This window comes from Polypterus senegalus, chromosome 10, assembly GCF_016835505.1.
Source record: "Polypterus senegalus isolate Bchr_013 chromosome 10, ASM1683550v1, whole genome shotgun sequence".
NCBI lineage: Eukaryota > Metazoa > Chordata > Cladistia > Polypteriformes > Polypteridae > Polypterus > Polypterus senegalus.
In genome coordinates, this window is record NC_053163.1 from 121,214,119 (window position 1) to 121,230,696 (window position 16,578).

The 16,578-nt window shown below is 39.8% G+C and overlaps 1 protein-coding gene across 9 annotated transcripts in view; it reads left to right on the top strand.

The window, feature by feature from the left end:
• Positions 1-16,578, top strand: part of htr2cl1 (5-hydroxytryptamine (serotonin) receptor 2C, G protein-coupled-like 1) — a 740,469-nt gene that overhangs the window by 691,611 nt on the left and 32,280 nt on the right. The gene's annotated exons all lie outside the window — the stretch shown is intronic.

The window sequence follows — 16,578 nt, forward strand, 5'->3', positions numbered from 1 at the left end:
ACTGTATGCAGTAGTGTGAGAAAATGTAAGAAAGAAACAGTCACTCTAGTGGAAGATGACAAAATGATGTCACATAATCCGTAAAGGAGTATGGGGAGGCAGCAGCGCCCTGTGTTTTTTAATTTTAGTTGCATCTGTGAGTTTACTTTCTGAGAGATGCATTAGCAGATCTGCTGTTTGCGTTTTGTGCATTATTTCTCTCTCTAAGTTCCTGCTACCAGCTCAGTCAACATACTGGAGACATGTGGCAGGACATTTGGTGAACCTGTGGGAGGAATTTAGTGACCTAGTGACTTACATCCAAGCCGACCTTGAGTTAGGTGGTGTGGCGGCTCATCTGAGCTGAACTTTGGCAATAGGAAGAGAGCAAACTCCCAGATGGATGTCCATTCTGCGTTCCATGAAATTTAGTTCCTGTATAACTGGCGAGATTGTCACACTCACGGCAATGCCCAAGTAAAAGAATTGAACATGTTTGTGTTTTTATACTACATTTATTATTCTGGACAAAAACTATTTTGCTGCCGGAGCATTTTTGGGTGTATGTTATGGATTTTGGCCTACAGGTCACAAAAACAATCTTTACATGAGCATGTTACACAATAATTACTGCAATCACCTAGTTTTGTGATTTTCTCTCATAGTATAAGTATACATAAACAATACAACAGCTACAACTGGAACATCTGTGGTGAACCTCTGTAGTGGCACTTGCTACTAGGAATGTCCTGACACCAGTGATAAAGAGTCTCATAAAATTAAAAAGAACTGGCCAATCCACAAGCATTTGGTTCCAGGGTAGAAAATTGTGGCACATAAATCACTTGTCAACCCATCAAAGGTATTTTTACCTCCTTTTCATGTAAAATCTCAATTGATTGATTGAAAAGTGACAGTAATGAACAAGGAAGGTGAAGGATTTCGATATTTGAGCCTGATGTTTCTATGAATAATTGAGGTAAAGACTCAGGAGGCATTTTTGTTGGTGCGTAGATCAGACACGTCATAAATGACAAGCAGTTTGAAGATCTGCTAGTAGGGCTGGAGGAAATCACATGGAGGGCATTCAAGGATGTTGCTAATAGGTTTCTTGAAAACTACACAGCACCAAACTACATCCAGCTGATAGATAACATGCTTCAAGCATACAAAACCATGAAGTGCATAGCATGCCGCTAAAGATTCATTTTCTGTATTCACACTTTGACTTCTCCCAGCAAATCCTGCTGTAGTCTGTGATGAACATAGTGAATGGTTTCAACAGGTCATTGCAACTATGGAAAATCAGTATCAGGGCAATCCATCAATGCTGGTGAACTTTTGTTGGATGCTGAAGGTACATATACAGTATGGAGTACAAATAGAAATCAATAGCAAAACATTTTTAGCTCAATTGAACTAAAGCAGTGTGTCAGTCATTATGTGATTAAACACACTAAATGCAATAGAAGCTAATTCCACATTTCTCCAAGTTCCTGCGTGATCCAGTGAGTCTGATATTTTGTTTGTGTTCAGCTATCTGTCATCAATACAATAATATTTGCTAAGATCTCTTAAACCAGCGCTGTCTGTCATAGGCACCAAATTATTTTCAGGAGGAAATGTTTTGAAAAAATTAGCTATCCAGTGTTTTTGCTCCAAGGAACAATATGGTGAACATTCTGCATTCATAGTCTACAAAATTACAGCCCTTCAGCCTCTTTCGTCTAAGCTGCACGAGGCGTTTCCCTGTTGACCAGGTTGGATGCCCACCTAAGCACTGCTCTCCTGCTCACATTTCATTCCATCTGTTCTCTCTTTGTGCCTGCCAGCCAACCTTCATACCACACACTTTTTAAATTTCTATTTGCTTCAACATTGCCAATTCAACACAATCAATTTGGTGATACTGTACTCCCCAAAAGTCCCTAGTACACCATGATATGAAAGGTGCAATTATCAGGCGATAACAGAAATGGCGTACGTGATTTTAAAGTGTATGTTGGAAGTGGATAACTATAAAAAAAAGAACATTTTTAGAAATTAAATCAGGTGGTTGCGTATGAGATTTATTTTGTAGTTTCATCAGTATTTCTACTCCCTAAGTTTACCTTAATCAAATGAAGTTTTATAATTTTTTTCAGCCTTTTGTTTTATTTTCCTTCTTACATTTTATGTTCTCCTTTGCTTAATATTTGTGTCATTTTTGAGATAACCTTAAATTACATTAATGGCATTCTTACAACAAAGGGCTTCCTAAAGATGAATGAACTCAATTGCTTCTTTTACTTGTTTACTGATAACACATTTTTCAATAAGCCTTTATCTATGTTCTACTTTTCTGTAAATTATTTTCTTTCTAAAATTCATTTGTGGTTTGTGGTAGTAGATTTAGAGCCATTTCCCAAGTATATATACATAAACTCGCCAAACAAAACACTAGTAACACCTGACAAAATCTTATCTAATAGTACATAACTCATCCATGAGACCAAAGAATAACTGAAATTCTGTCAGGCATGGACGCCACCAGTTTGCGGGTGTAAGCAACATCAATTTTCATCCACTCTTCTGACACTAAGTCCCACGGTTCGGCCAGATTGGTCAAATGGCTTCTGCCGGCATTTAACTTATTGCTCCAAATAGTCCCACAGATTTTCTATGGGATTTAAATCAGGGTTATCTGCAGGCCAGTCAAGGTACAAGAATGTTTCAGAATGTTCTTTGTGCCAATTGTCATCTTGGAAGACTGGGGTAGTTATTCTGTGTTCAGTCTGGAGATGAAGCTCAAAATGTAACACATGGTCACTCAGAAGCCTGATGTAGCCCTTCTTGTTCAAGTGAGTCATTACCTTGACCAATAGACTCATTTTCTTATAACTGAAACACCCCTAGACCATCAGAAAGTCACCTCCCGCTGGAACAGCACCTTGAACACAGTCCTCATGGAAGGCTTCATGCGGTTTACATTTGTCTCACATTATTTAATTACAAACAGAAACACTACTCATCAGGCTAGATAATGCGTTTTCAGGTTTCAACAATCAGTAAGGGGCTCTTCCATGGTACTCTGCTCCAGATATCCATGGCATTCAGTTCCCTTCTCAGCGTTCATAAAGAAATTACTTGTGTGCCTCCATTTACAATCTATAGCAGTTCATGCCCAGTGGCCCAGTGGCAGCGCGATTTCCTGTCACAATGCATGACACACGGTTGTTGTCCCTATCTGTGAGCACCGTCTTGTGACCACAGTTCTGGAGTCGACTAGCAGTTGACTGCGATGTATGCTGTTGCTTGAAGACAAAGTCATCAATTTCCTGTACACCATTGTCTCTCTTTGTGGTGTTCTGACTCACCAAGAGGGTGGAGTACTCTGGCAAATCGAGCATGATCGCCAGTGCTTCCTTGGTCTGTCTAGAGTGATCTTTAGAGCAGGAGATGGATTGAGCACAACCCATTTTGCAATCCACTGTGACCCCCTACCAATATAAACTATAGAAACTCATGACCCACTGGTGGAAGCCCATGACGGTGTTTGAGAAACACTTCTGTACACTGTGCCCATTGGCACAGCCAAATGCAGTCATCCATTTTTGCCAGTCATTCATGTCTGTCATGTGACCCATTTTGCACGGTTAAAACCAAACACTCGTGGCATGCCACTACTTCTCGTCACTCTATGAACCCCATTGCATACAAAACAGCTATTTGTAGGATAAAATTCATACTGGGTTGCCCCTGTTGGTGTGTGTATATCACCTCTTACATGGGTGGTGACTAATTTTCTATCCAGTGAGATTATTTGCAAGCATTTGAGCAACATATAAAAGTTCATCACATTTCTCTTCACAAAATAGTGCCCTGTCTCAATATTTTTGATTTAGCCCCTTCATTAAGCCAGAGAGTTTGCTTCTCTAAACAGCCATTCGTGTGGCTGCACCATCACACATTTAAATGTATAGCTGAAGATATGGTCAAGAGGCTTAGGAATTCTTCTCACAAACATTATAATGGGTAAGACATGTGATCTAAATGGCTGTGACCATGGAATGATTTTGAGTTTCATAAAAATGAGATGATAACCACAAAACATCCAGTAAGTGGCGGCTCTCTCCACAAAAACACTGTTGGTGAGAGAAGTCAAAGATGTTTCTGCTATCAAAAACTCCAGATACTCAAATAGCTGGTACTTACAAAAATGTGTACAGAAATACTTCTCCGAATTCCCACTTCTTCAGGCCTTTAATCAAATAGGGCAACATTAACAGAAGACCATGTTGGGTTCCACTCATGTTAGCTAAGCACAGGATAATGAAGCCACAATACTCAGACATATTGAAGACTGAACGGTCTTGTCTGTTCAGTTTCAATTTCGGCAGACATGCTGGGTCTGGTTCAGAATTTGATGTAAACAACATGCATCCATTGACCCATCCTGCTTTGTGTCAGTGTTGGCTGGCGTTGATAGCATAATGGTGTAGAAAATTCTTTCTTGCTTCTTAATGCCAACTGCATGTCACATGAATGGCTATTTTGAAGGCATTTGGAGATCTAAGAACAGTTTCTGCACAGAGGAAAAAAGGCAGCTCAACCATCATAATAAACCGTCTGTAATTGGTGAAGTGAATTAAGTGCCACATTTTCAATTATTTTTGAGTACATAATGTTGTTTGGTGTTATTTACTATGACTATTATCAATATTAAATGTAAGTTTGAGCTTTTTCTTTTCCTGGTGTTTCATGTTGATTATTGTGTCTGTAAGGATGAAGTGTGAATTTTGCTGTACATTGTACACGAAACAATAAGGAGGCCGTGAACTTGAAGATGACAACATCCTACCTGGTAGTAGATAGCTGGACCTAATAAACTAACTATTGGTTATATCACCTGGCAGAGAGAAGATGTTGTCCAGTAAAGATTGACTTTGGAAAAAACAGAGAACAACTTATATATAAGAACAAGTCTTATAATTCAAAAAGTTTATTAACAGAATTACAGAGGGGATATGGTACAATATGCCATAGGCTTAAAAAAGAGAGATACAAATAGAGTAGAAACATAAGTAACTAGTAATTAATTACAGGGTTAAAGATTATCTTTTGAAACAACCTGAACATGTCACTCTAACAGTTCCAATTTGTTTATTTTTAAACATTGTGGACTGGGCCCCGGACACAGGCAGACAGACTTCGTTGGTTCCACCACACACTTGTTTATTTACACTATATTTACAATATTTTCACTCAGTGCACTTCCCAGTGCCTCCAGCACCGTTCCCCCAACTGTCCAGGCCTCACAAGTTCAATGCCTTCCTGGCCGCCTCCCGCCCTCCCTCCCTCTCTCTCTCTCTCTCTCTCTCTCTCTCTCTCTCTCTCTCTCTCTCTCTCTCTCTCTCTCTCTCTCTCTCTCTCTCTCTCTCTCTCTCAGCTCCGTCCTCTTCCGCCCGACTCTCGCCAATGACTGGAGGGAGGTGGCCCCTTTTATAGGAACCCGGATGGGCTCCAGCTGCTTCCCGGCAATCAGTCCTAGCCACACCCCAGTGTGGCGGAAGTGCCGCTGCCCGGAAGCCGTCCGGGTGTCCCCTGTCGTCTTCCCCCCAGCACTTCCTGGTGTGGCGGAAGTGCTGGGCTCCAGGGTTCCTCAGGCACCGGGTGGCCACGGGCCCCTACAGGGTTGGGCTTCCAAGCCCTCTACCCGTGGCCTCCAACATAACCAGGACGGATGCCCCCTCACAACATTTACATTAAATTGGAGTTTTTAAAGTCCAACTAAATGTATATTGGCTTGGCCAATTTTTCCAAATGCACACTGGCCACATTAGCACTTCAATCCCATAGGGTGCTGCACCATAATCAGATATCAGATAGGTGACAACATGAAAATATGAGAGAAACTTGAAACACCGATGAAAAGAGTACAGGAGAAGGACCAGTGAGCAGAACTGAAATGTGTTATAGTAAGATGAATTACCCTTCACCATGTTCACCATAAAGATTGAATGAATATGTAGCTCTTTCCAAAAGAAAGCCAACAGCCCTGTGTGCTCATTTCCAGCAGTGAAAGACTCTGACGGTCCTTTTCCCTGTCATATGTTGTGGGAAATCATGGAAGCCTAAACCAAGGTCAATGTGTATCCCTATTAATCACCTTCATCCCATGATTAAGCACGTCCTTTCTCTCGGAAGGCATATCTTCCCAGATGGCAATGCTGTTAAGTTTCACAAGCATAACACAACATTGATTTATTGACATGCATTCTCTCCAGGGCCCAGTGAGACTAGACTGAATATTTTATGCATTTTTAGTGCTGTGAGAGGCAGTACTATAGTTGGTTATGTGTAAACATGGATAGGAATGGTTTTGTGTAAGAATGAAACCTTTGAAAAGTGAGAATGTCACGACCAGGTCCCCTGCAAAAATAATAAAAAATAATTTTTATAAGAAGGAAATATGTCACACAATCTCTTGGATCATATCAGCATTGGGGAGGGAACACAGAGGAAACAACATGGACCCTATCACTAGCCTGAAAAAATAAAAATGAGAACAGTTGCATTGCTTGATTCACTACAATGAAGAATCAGTATGGGGACCTGCCTATTGTAACTATCTCCTAAATAAGCATAAGCACAGCACTCTGCTGCAACAGATGAAAAGACAAAACCCTGCTGGTGTCCTCTTCAAATGGAACTTTAGAACCATATCCATGAGAAATAGATAATAATAATAATAATAACACATGGAAGGAGAGAGGTCAGCACTCACCACTGTACATTGGAGAGACTGAGGTGGAGAGAATGGCCACATTTAAATTTCTTGGCATTAACATTTATGGGGATCTCATTTGGACGTACAACATCACAGATCTGGTGGAGAAAACCCAGAAGTGTTTGCATTTTCTGATAAGGATGAGAAAGTTTGGCATGCCAAGCGCTATCCTCAGCAACTTTGACAGATGCACAATTGAGAGTATTCTCACCTACTCCATCACAGTCTGGTTTGGGAACAGTACAGCATGGGACCACAAGGCTCTACAATAGGTGGTAAAATCAGCAAAAACTATCATTGGAACAGAACTCCCTGCACTAGAGGACACATATTAACACCAGAGTTCTCAGGAGGTCCCATAACATTATTAAGGACACAACCACCCACTACATGAACTGTTCATACTGCTGTCATCAAGGAGACAATATAAGAGCATAGCAGCACGAACATCAAGGCTGAAAAACAGTTTTCTCAGGCTGCAGGCTAGTTTGTGTCTGGAGGATGGAAGGTCATCTTGAGAGCACATACCTGCAGAGTTTACACTGAATCATTTAATTATTTGTACATGCACTCTTACTTCTGTTTGTTTTTTGCATTTTTTGCACCTGAGTGGTTTTGTTTTTGTTGTGTATTCTTGTTTATTGCTGGAGGACTCACAGAATAAGATTTACATTGTACTAAGAACAAACGACAATAACTTTGAAGTTAAAAAGTTTAGTTTTTTTTCTTTTTCTAGTGTGTGTTTTAGTATAGAGCTTAGAGATTTTAAAAAAGAATATTAAGACATTTTTTCCCAAGATTTGTTTAGCATCTTGTGTTTTGGAAAATGCTTCCCCTTACTTACAGTTCCTGAACTTTTTTGTATTCAAGTTATTTGAGATTGTGCATTTAATTCCCTGTATTAAATAGGCAAATCTCATATTTGAACACTGTGTTTTCTTCCTCCCTGTAGATTAGATTTGGAATGATCAATACATGTAAGTGCTCTCCCCTCTTGCACGGCTCGCTTCTTCTTGTCATTTCCTATAATGGGAGGCGAGTACATGTGTATAAACTCAGTCTTAGCTAGTTCTAATTACTTTTTACCTTATACCACTTTTCACAAGGTGAAATGAGGCAAAGGAGCTATAATTCAAAAAGCAGACTCAACTGCATGTCACAAGCTGCTTTATAGCTCTCTTCACATCTGCTGTACTGCTGCTTGCAGTGGACAGCGACCAAAAGAAAAAGAAGATGAACAGTTGAGAGGGCAAGAACAAAAAAAAAAAGAGAAAGGCATCCTAATAGAAAACAGGATAATACTTGCTGCACATTTGAAGCTCTACCCATTAAACTAGCTACAGATGCTTAAAACATGGAGTAACTAGTTAAGTCATCCTGTAATACATGCAGACATGTTAGAGGAATGATGGGCTCTATGTGACTTTCCAGTATTCGGCGGAATACTCAATAATACACAGAAAATTTAAAACAAAATGTGAAAAGTGTTCCTTAAGAAATATAGTGGCTTCTGTGATCAGCTTTGCTTCAATTCCACCACTCCACTCCATCTCACAGTCCTGCTACAAGACTTCATTTGCGTCTCACCCTCTTACATGTCCACTGCTGCACAAATTCAAGTCCCCTTCTTCTTACATAGAGTCCAACTCCATCCCACCCTCTCATTGCCCACCTCTTTGAGAGGATCCATGTTAGAATCATAAACAACACGTCATAACTGAGGGATTTTTGTGAAGAAGAGCATCTCACCACTTTCAGTCCTCCAATGAGATGTTTGCACAGTGTTGTGTCTCAGTCTCAGGCCCAATCAGCCAACATTACTCTATTCTTAGTAAACATTTTTAGTGTAGGATCAATTTTATAACAACTGTAAAACTAGTCAGACTAATGCAGGAAAATATTCAGTAACAAACAAAGACAAATGTTACCAATCAATAATAAAATAAATGTAACATTTCATTTTAATATTATTATTATTTTATTAATCAGCAGCAGAAAGCTTTTATTTTGGGCACCGTTGTCTTATGTTCAGGAACCTTCATCGTTCCTTCAAAAAAAACCCAAAAGAACAGGGAGAAGCTGGAAGTGGAACTGCGTAGCTCAGCAGCAGACTCAGCCTTCACATTTACTTTGACTTATTTTGCTCTTTGTTTGACATAAAAGTTGTATGCAAGTTTTGAATATTTCTTTTGATCTGAATTCATACATAACTATAATTTTTGTAAATGAAAAGTGTGGGAATTTTAAACTTTTTATTTTTATTCCATATCAAATCACACTACTGTTCTTACATTAAAAAAATGTAAAAAAATTTGTCTTACATGAGAAAAATGAAGACGCACACCCATAAAAGAATAATCTCAATTGTTATTATCCCAACGTGTAATAGTAGGGATTATTTATGCCTAATAAGAGTTAAGTAATAATTAACAATTTAAGACCAAACAAAGATTAAATTCCCTGAGGGCTCATGCAAAAGAAAAAAAGGTTGAGAACCCTTGGCCTAGGGATATGACACAACTTTTGATCACATACCCTGGCAGAATTTGTAACATGTCTACCATACTTTAACGAAAAGATGACAAAGCAGGCAAAAGACATTTCATTTATTTGTAATGGAATCCAAATGAAACTATAAGGCAGCTCAGAACAGCACAACCATTAAACAAAAATAGTAAAATAAGAAAAATAATGAGATGGCCCCTGTTCAAAAGTTTGCATACTCTTAGTTCTTAGTACAGTTTATTGCCCCCTTTAGCATCAATGATGGCATGCAGTTTTTTGTGATAATTGTGGATGAGGCCGTTGATTTTCTCATGTGGCAGAGCTGCTCATTCTTCTTGGCAAAAAATCCTTCAGGTCCCGTAAATTCTTGGGTTGTCTTGCATAAACTGCACGTTTGAGGTTTCCCCAAAGTAGCTCCGTGAAATTGAAGTAAGGAGACTTTGATGGCTATTCCATCATCTTCACTTTTTTCTGCTGTAGCCACCAAAGGGTCAATTTGGTCTTGAGTTTTATATCGTTGTCATGTTGAAAGATCGAAATGTGTCCCAAGCACAGCTTCCAGAGTGATGAATGCCAGTTGTCCTCCAGTATTTTCCGGTAACATGCTGCAGTCATCTTGCCATCAATTTTCACTGTTACCTGTGCTGCTGTAGCTCACACATCTCCAGAGCATCAGAGATCCACCTCCATGCTTCACAGTAGGGATGATATACTTTTCGTCATGGGCCTTGTTGCATCCTTTTCAAACATAGCATATGGTTGTGACAATGAAGTTCAATAATTTTGGTCTCATCACTCCAAAGGATTTTGTTCCAGAAGTTTTGAGGCTTGTCTAGATGCTTTTTGGCATACTGTAAGTGGGTTGGTTTGTGACATTGGCACAGTAAAGGCTTTTTTACTTGCAACTTGACTGTGCATCCATTTTTGTTCAAGTATCTCCTTATTGTCCATCTTGGAGCAGCAACACCACCTGTTTGCAGGGAAGCTGTATCTCAGCTAAAGTGGCTTAGGGGTTTTTCTTGGCAGCATGACAAATGATCCTGACAGTTGTGGCTGAAATCTCGGTTGGTCTACCTGACCATGGCCTGATAACAACAGAACCCCTAACTGTTAGTAGAGTCTGAACACTACTGGCAGACATTTTCAGATCTCTGGATATCATTTTATATCCTTTTACTGATTTATACAAATTAGCAACCTTTTCTTACAGGTTCTTTGACAGTCGCTTTCCCTGTGGCCTGGTATCCAGCAAAGTCAGTGCAGCTCTGCAGGAATTTAAAATGACTGTTTATACACGGGCACTGACTACAATCAAAGAGGTTACAGGTGTCGACACTCCCCCTTAATTACCCTTAATGTGTACCTGTGTGCGTATATTATCAGCCCCAACATTTAAGGGTACGTAAACTTTTGATCAGGCCCATTTGGATGATTTCAGTTATCATTATGATTATGAAAAGGACCCACACAATTATGTGATAATACATTGTTTCACCTGAGCACACTCCCTAATTAAAAGGAAAGCTTTCTGCATGATCACTTATATTTTCCAAATAATGGCCAATATTTCACAAGTTCTGCCAGGGTATGTAAACTTATGAGCACAACTGTATATGTCACTAGTCTACTGTAGTTAAGCATTTACTTTGGTTAATACAGTAGGTTTACTGTTATCCAGAATGCTGTGAGACTATTATAAGCAGTAACCAAGAAGCCGAGCTCATGCTCTAGTTCAGGGCATTCAGTTTATGTTAATGCGGGGCCCAGACCAGATGGTACAATATTTTGGGGGACCTCAGATTAAAAAACTTTAAATCAACAGACATAAAACAGACATTATGGTTTTTTAGCAACATGTAGGCTAACATGATCACTGCAGGAAAAAATAATCAGTTATGGGGAGCTCTGCTGTCTGTACTGCCTGTCTTCAAATAGCGTCTTCTCCCTGTAAGTGTGGTCCTTAATGTTCTTAGAGGCAGAAGGAGAGGTTTGGGAGGTCAGGTCACAGTTCTTTTTCAAGGTTACAGTCTTCTTGGCTAGGTGTGAAAAGGAAGATGGGTAATCATCTCAGTCACCTCTAAACCTTTATACCGATATACTCTTAAAATTCAGACGTATCCGCACCTCTGTCAAGAGCCGCATAAAAGGCACTAGATTTAAAAGGCTGTTTTCCATCATTACCAGAATTGTCTGTTTTAATTCATTTCTGCTTTAGCCAGTACAACCTGTTGTGCCTGACATTTCTTTCGTTGATGGTTTATTATAAACCTCACAGTGTATATTTTTATTTCATTATTTTTTTATCCTTTCAGACCCTCACTGCACTTATTACAATGCTGGTTTTTCAAATGACACCAAATTCCATTATTCTATCTTGTCATCTGCCAACCTGGTAATAATTTGATCATGCCTGTGCACATCTCTGATCCCCCCGGTTTATTTGTATTCCGGTTTGCCCTTACCCATTAACACCTTTCTGCATATTTATACTAATGTCATGTCTGGCACAAATTCTGCCTGCCATCTGTTGCCCCTGTGTGTTTTAATTTGTTTTGGCTCCTTAACTCGAGGCACTGTAACCTCTGGCTCTCCCTGTGCTGACACCCAGCCGATTAGATCGCAGTTCAGCTTCATGCAATGTGCTTTCTTTCTCTTGGCCACTGTTGCTCTTGCTGCTCTGCTTTTCTGGCACGTTTTCTCCATTACTGATTACTCTGCCTAGCACTTTCTTGCCTCAGTGTCATGTCCACTGGGTAATACTGGACAGTATTCCAGAATGGCACACACATGCATTGGCCATATTGTACTTATTTGATTACTCAATGTTAAACGTATTCAGGTCTAAATTGAAACCATTCTAATTCCCACACCTGGTCATTGTCTGTTTGTATTTTGCATATTCTCCTCACATCTCTGTTGGTTTTCTCAATGGACCCCCAAGTGTTGGCAGGAAAAGGTTCTGGTCTATGGAAAGCCAAATAATCATTTAGAGAATTTTAAATACTCCACACCAATACATAAGATAACCTGTAATTAACTTCAAAATAACTTTAAACAATTTAGAGATATCTTGAATTAAATTACAAATCTATACATGATTTACAGATATCTGTAAATAATTTAAAAGTATTTTCAAAGTATTAATGTGTTAAAGATTTGAAGAGTTTTTGTTATAATTTTGTTAAATACATATACAAAATACTGTAAATCAAACACAACCATGGTAGCATCGATAAATATGAAAACAGCCCCCCATGCAGCTGCATGTAGCAGGATATACCCTTAAAGGAAAAGACCACAAAAAATGGCCATGTGTACAGTGTCCAAGTGATTCTGAACAAGTCATTCATAGGCGTACCGTACCGTACATAGGAGTTGATTGCAGCATTAACTCTAGCAGCAGATAGTTCAAGAAGCATAAGAGGATTTCCATAAATAAAAGGTTAAGGGGTCAAGTGATTTCTAACTCAAAGCTAGGATTAAGTTTACAGTGATGATTAATAATCAATAGGGCACCCACCCAGGGGGAAGCAAATAAATGTAGGAAATGGAAAGATGAATTTTAACTTGGTTAATTAATTATCAGTCATGCAATACTGGTAATTAATTAATCATTTGATCAAATTCCAACTTTATTCAGCGTACCTTTCTTTATTGTAGGAGACATATATCTGGCCTTTAGACTTATAACAAGGTAAATGAAGCACACTTGTTTAAAGAAACAAAATAATACAATTTATTGATAAACACAAGTATTATAGAAGTATGATAACTGCATATATATGTTGGACTGTAAGACAGACTAGACAGACAACCATAAAACACAGAAGAGGCTGGCTGTTTGCTACTTAGAATTCAAATTTTTTCTTGGAACTGATACATAGTTTTATAATATTTCTTCTTCTTTTTCTTCATCCTTTTCATCTTTTCCCATTTTTATATGAAGATGACATGCTTGATCATCCTTCTCCAAACAGCTTCTCCCTCTCCTTCACCTCCTCACCAGTCAAGGCCTTTTTCTTCAGATCTTCATTTGTTTTTTCCATCCACCTCCGCTTTGGCCTCCCTTACTTTCTCTTCCTCTGTACTTCTATTCCCATCTCATGCTCACATATTCACTGCCTGTCCTCAACACATGTCCACATCAACCTGCTTTGCTGTACTTTCTTAGATATCTCTCCCACTTTTGTTGTACTTCTGACTTTCTCATTTCCTATTCTGTCCTTTTTGGAACTCCACACATCCATCTCAAAATTCTCATTTCTGACACATCTAACTTCTTCTCCTGCACTCCCTTACTGCCCATGTCTCAGCTCCATAGAACATTACTGATCTTAACAGCTTATCTTACCTTTAACCTTCACCTTCATTCATTAATCACACAATAACCCAGTACCTTCTACCAATTGTTTCATCCCCACTGTACTCTATGCATTACCTCGGCATCTAATTTTCCATCTTGGGCTACCACTGATCCTAGATGTTTAAATGTATCCACTCTCTTTAATAGCTCTCCCTGCAGGCTAAACTCTGAATCCTGGTCATCATTAAACCTCATATATTCGTGTCTTCTTACCTGTTTATCTTCAATCCTCTATCTTCCAAAGCCCTTCTCCATTCTTCAAACTTTCTCTCCACTCCCTCTTTATTGGTGATACACAACACAATGTTGTCAGCAAAAAGCATGAACCAGGGGGATTAGTCTTTCATCCCATGACTCAACATATCCATTACCAGATTAAAGAGGGAAGGACTTAAAAAGATCTCTTATGTAGATCTCTTCTAACAGGGATTTTGTTTGTTACCCCGACACTGCTTTTAACCATGAGCAGTCATACATATCTTGGACTATCCTCACATACTTCTAGGTAGTCCTTTCTGTTTCATGATATGATAACAATTCTTTAAAGGTGATGTTCGATTTTGTGTAGAATTATTGCTTTGTTGCTGCTCTTAGTTCAGGTGGGAAATTCTTCTTTCATTGGAGTGCACTCTTTCTCTTTGTTGCGTGATCCTTTGTGCGCTGTGTACAGGGCTTTCCTCAGTTAGGCTCTTTGTTATATCATCTGCAACTTTAAAGAAAACAGCATTACTCTTTCAGGCACAAGAGTTTAGACACTGAAGTTCCCTTCTTGAAGTGATGGCAGCTCCTCTGCCTTTAGACTAGTTCACTGTTTCACCTCGCAAACTGGATCTCAGCTTTCAGATTCACAAAGAGAAGAGTTTGTTGGATTCGGCTCTCCAAGGAAAAGTGGCTCGGGGCTTTTTAAGATCAGAGAGCAGGTTTCAGAGGTTTTCAGTCATTTTGAAGAGTGAGAGCAGAACTCCCGTAGGACTTCCTTCAGAGTTCCATTGAGAGAGCCACTTGAGAGAGACAGAGAGAGACCCGCTTTTTCTAGATGACATGAGTGTAACTAGTTTCAAGGAAAAGTATAACCTCCAGAATTGATTCAAATTGCTTCCAGTTACAAAATCAGTATGACCTCATAGGTGAGGTCTTTTGATCATTAAAATTGTCATTCCTTGAATTATAGGTAATTGTTATTTGCTTCAGTCCATTTTGCACCTTCTGGCTCAAGAAGCCTGCAGACGGGCCGCTGGAGAGATGTTGGTGCAACTCTGATATACACCTTTGTTATTAGATGAAGTCCAGGCAGATCCTTGTACAAGTTGGAGATCAGTCACTTAGTTTGGAATGCAAGTGGGGGACGGCACAGTTACATGCCCCTGTTAAATCTGTTGTGATGGATGGCTGGGGATTCTGCCCTTCCGGGAGACCTGGAGGAGCAGGGGACAAGGAGAAGGGCAATTCATACCCCGGGATGTGAGAGAGCAGCCCCCCTAGGTTGCACTGGGACCACAGGCTTGGGGCTTAGAAGCTCCAACCTGTTGTGGTCCGTGGCCACTGGCAGGGGGCACCTGGACAGCTCCGGAAACAAGATCTGCAGCACTTCTGCCCCACCCAGAAGTGCTGCCTGAAGAGGAGCTGGATTCAAGAGCAGCGCTTCCGCCACACCTGGAAGTGCTGCCGGAGGTTAATCGGGAAGCACCTGGAGCACTTCCGGGTGCTCTATAAAAGGGGCCGCCTCACTCCATTCAGGGAGTCAGAGTCGGGTGAAAGAGGACGGAGCTTGCGAGTGGAGGAGTGAGGGTGGCAGAGAAGAAGGAAAGAAAAGACTATGAGCAATAGTGCTGGTGGGTTGTGCACTGTGTGTGAGCTGCAAAGGACTGTGTAGTGAGAAAATAATAAATATAGTGTGCATTTGGACATCATGTGTCTAAGTGTATGTCTGTGTCCAGGCTTCTTTTACACTGCTTTCTTAACAGGCCTGGTGTGACACAAAAGCCTAGGAGAAGGACTAATGCCCACTTTGTCCTATAGCAGCAATTGTGTCCAAAAAAAACATTCAGTCCTTGACAAGGGATAAAGAAAGAACAGAAAGATCCAAAAAAGGTAAAAAAAATTAGCAAAAAAGGGATATTAGAGGAGAAGATAGAAGAAAGAAACTGCGGCACAGCTCACCAAAACACTGAGACTTTAGGACATTGAGAGTACATTTGGAAAACTGTGCCTGTGGGTTTTAAAAAACAAAGGGGATCATTAGAAAGACTCCAAAGAAAACATTTATGGGGATGAAATATAAGCAATCAGTATCAACAGACAGTGATAGATCCCAGACTGAATGGGCTTGGAGGCAACCTTGTGTGAAAAGGACGATTTTAAGATATCCACAATTCCTTCCTCGTTTTAAAGATAGGAGTATGCAGGAACATAAATTTACATTTTCAAATAAAATGAGAATGTTATGTTAATGGATATTAACAAATCCTGAAAAAAGAACAGTATCTGACCCCCAGGATATTTCTAACTGAACTCATCTTTACTCTAACAACTTACAAGGTGCACACACACAAACAAAGCTCTGGGTTATGACTTATTGTTTCATGTTGCTTTTATCAATGAAATATACAGTAGATTCATAAAGTATTTAGACCCCCCCTCACTTTCTGCACTTTATTATGTTGTAGAATACATTTGAAATGGATACAATACAATACAGTTTATTTTTGTATAGCCCAAAATCACACAGGAAGTGCCGCAATGGGCTTTAACAGGCCCTGCCTCTTGACAGCCCCCCAGCCTTGACTCTCTGAGAAGACAAGAAAAAACTCCCAAAAAAACCCTTGAAGGGGAAAAATGGAAGAAACCTTGGGAAAGGCAGTTCAAAGAAAGACCCCTTTCCAGGTAGGTTGGGCGTGCAGTGGGTGTCAAAAGAAGGGGGTCAATACAATACAATACGCAGAAGAGAACAATCCTCAATACA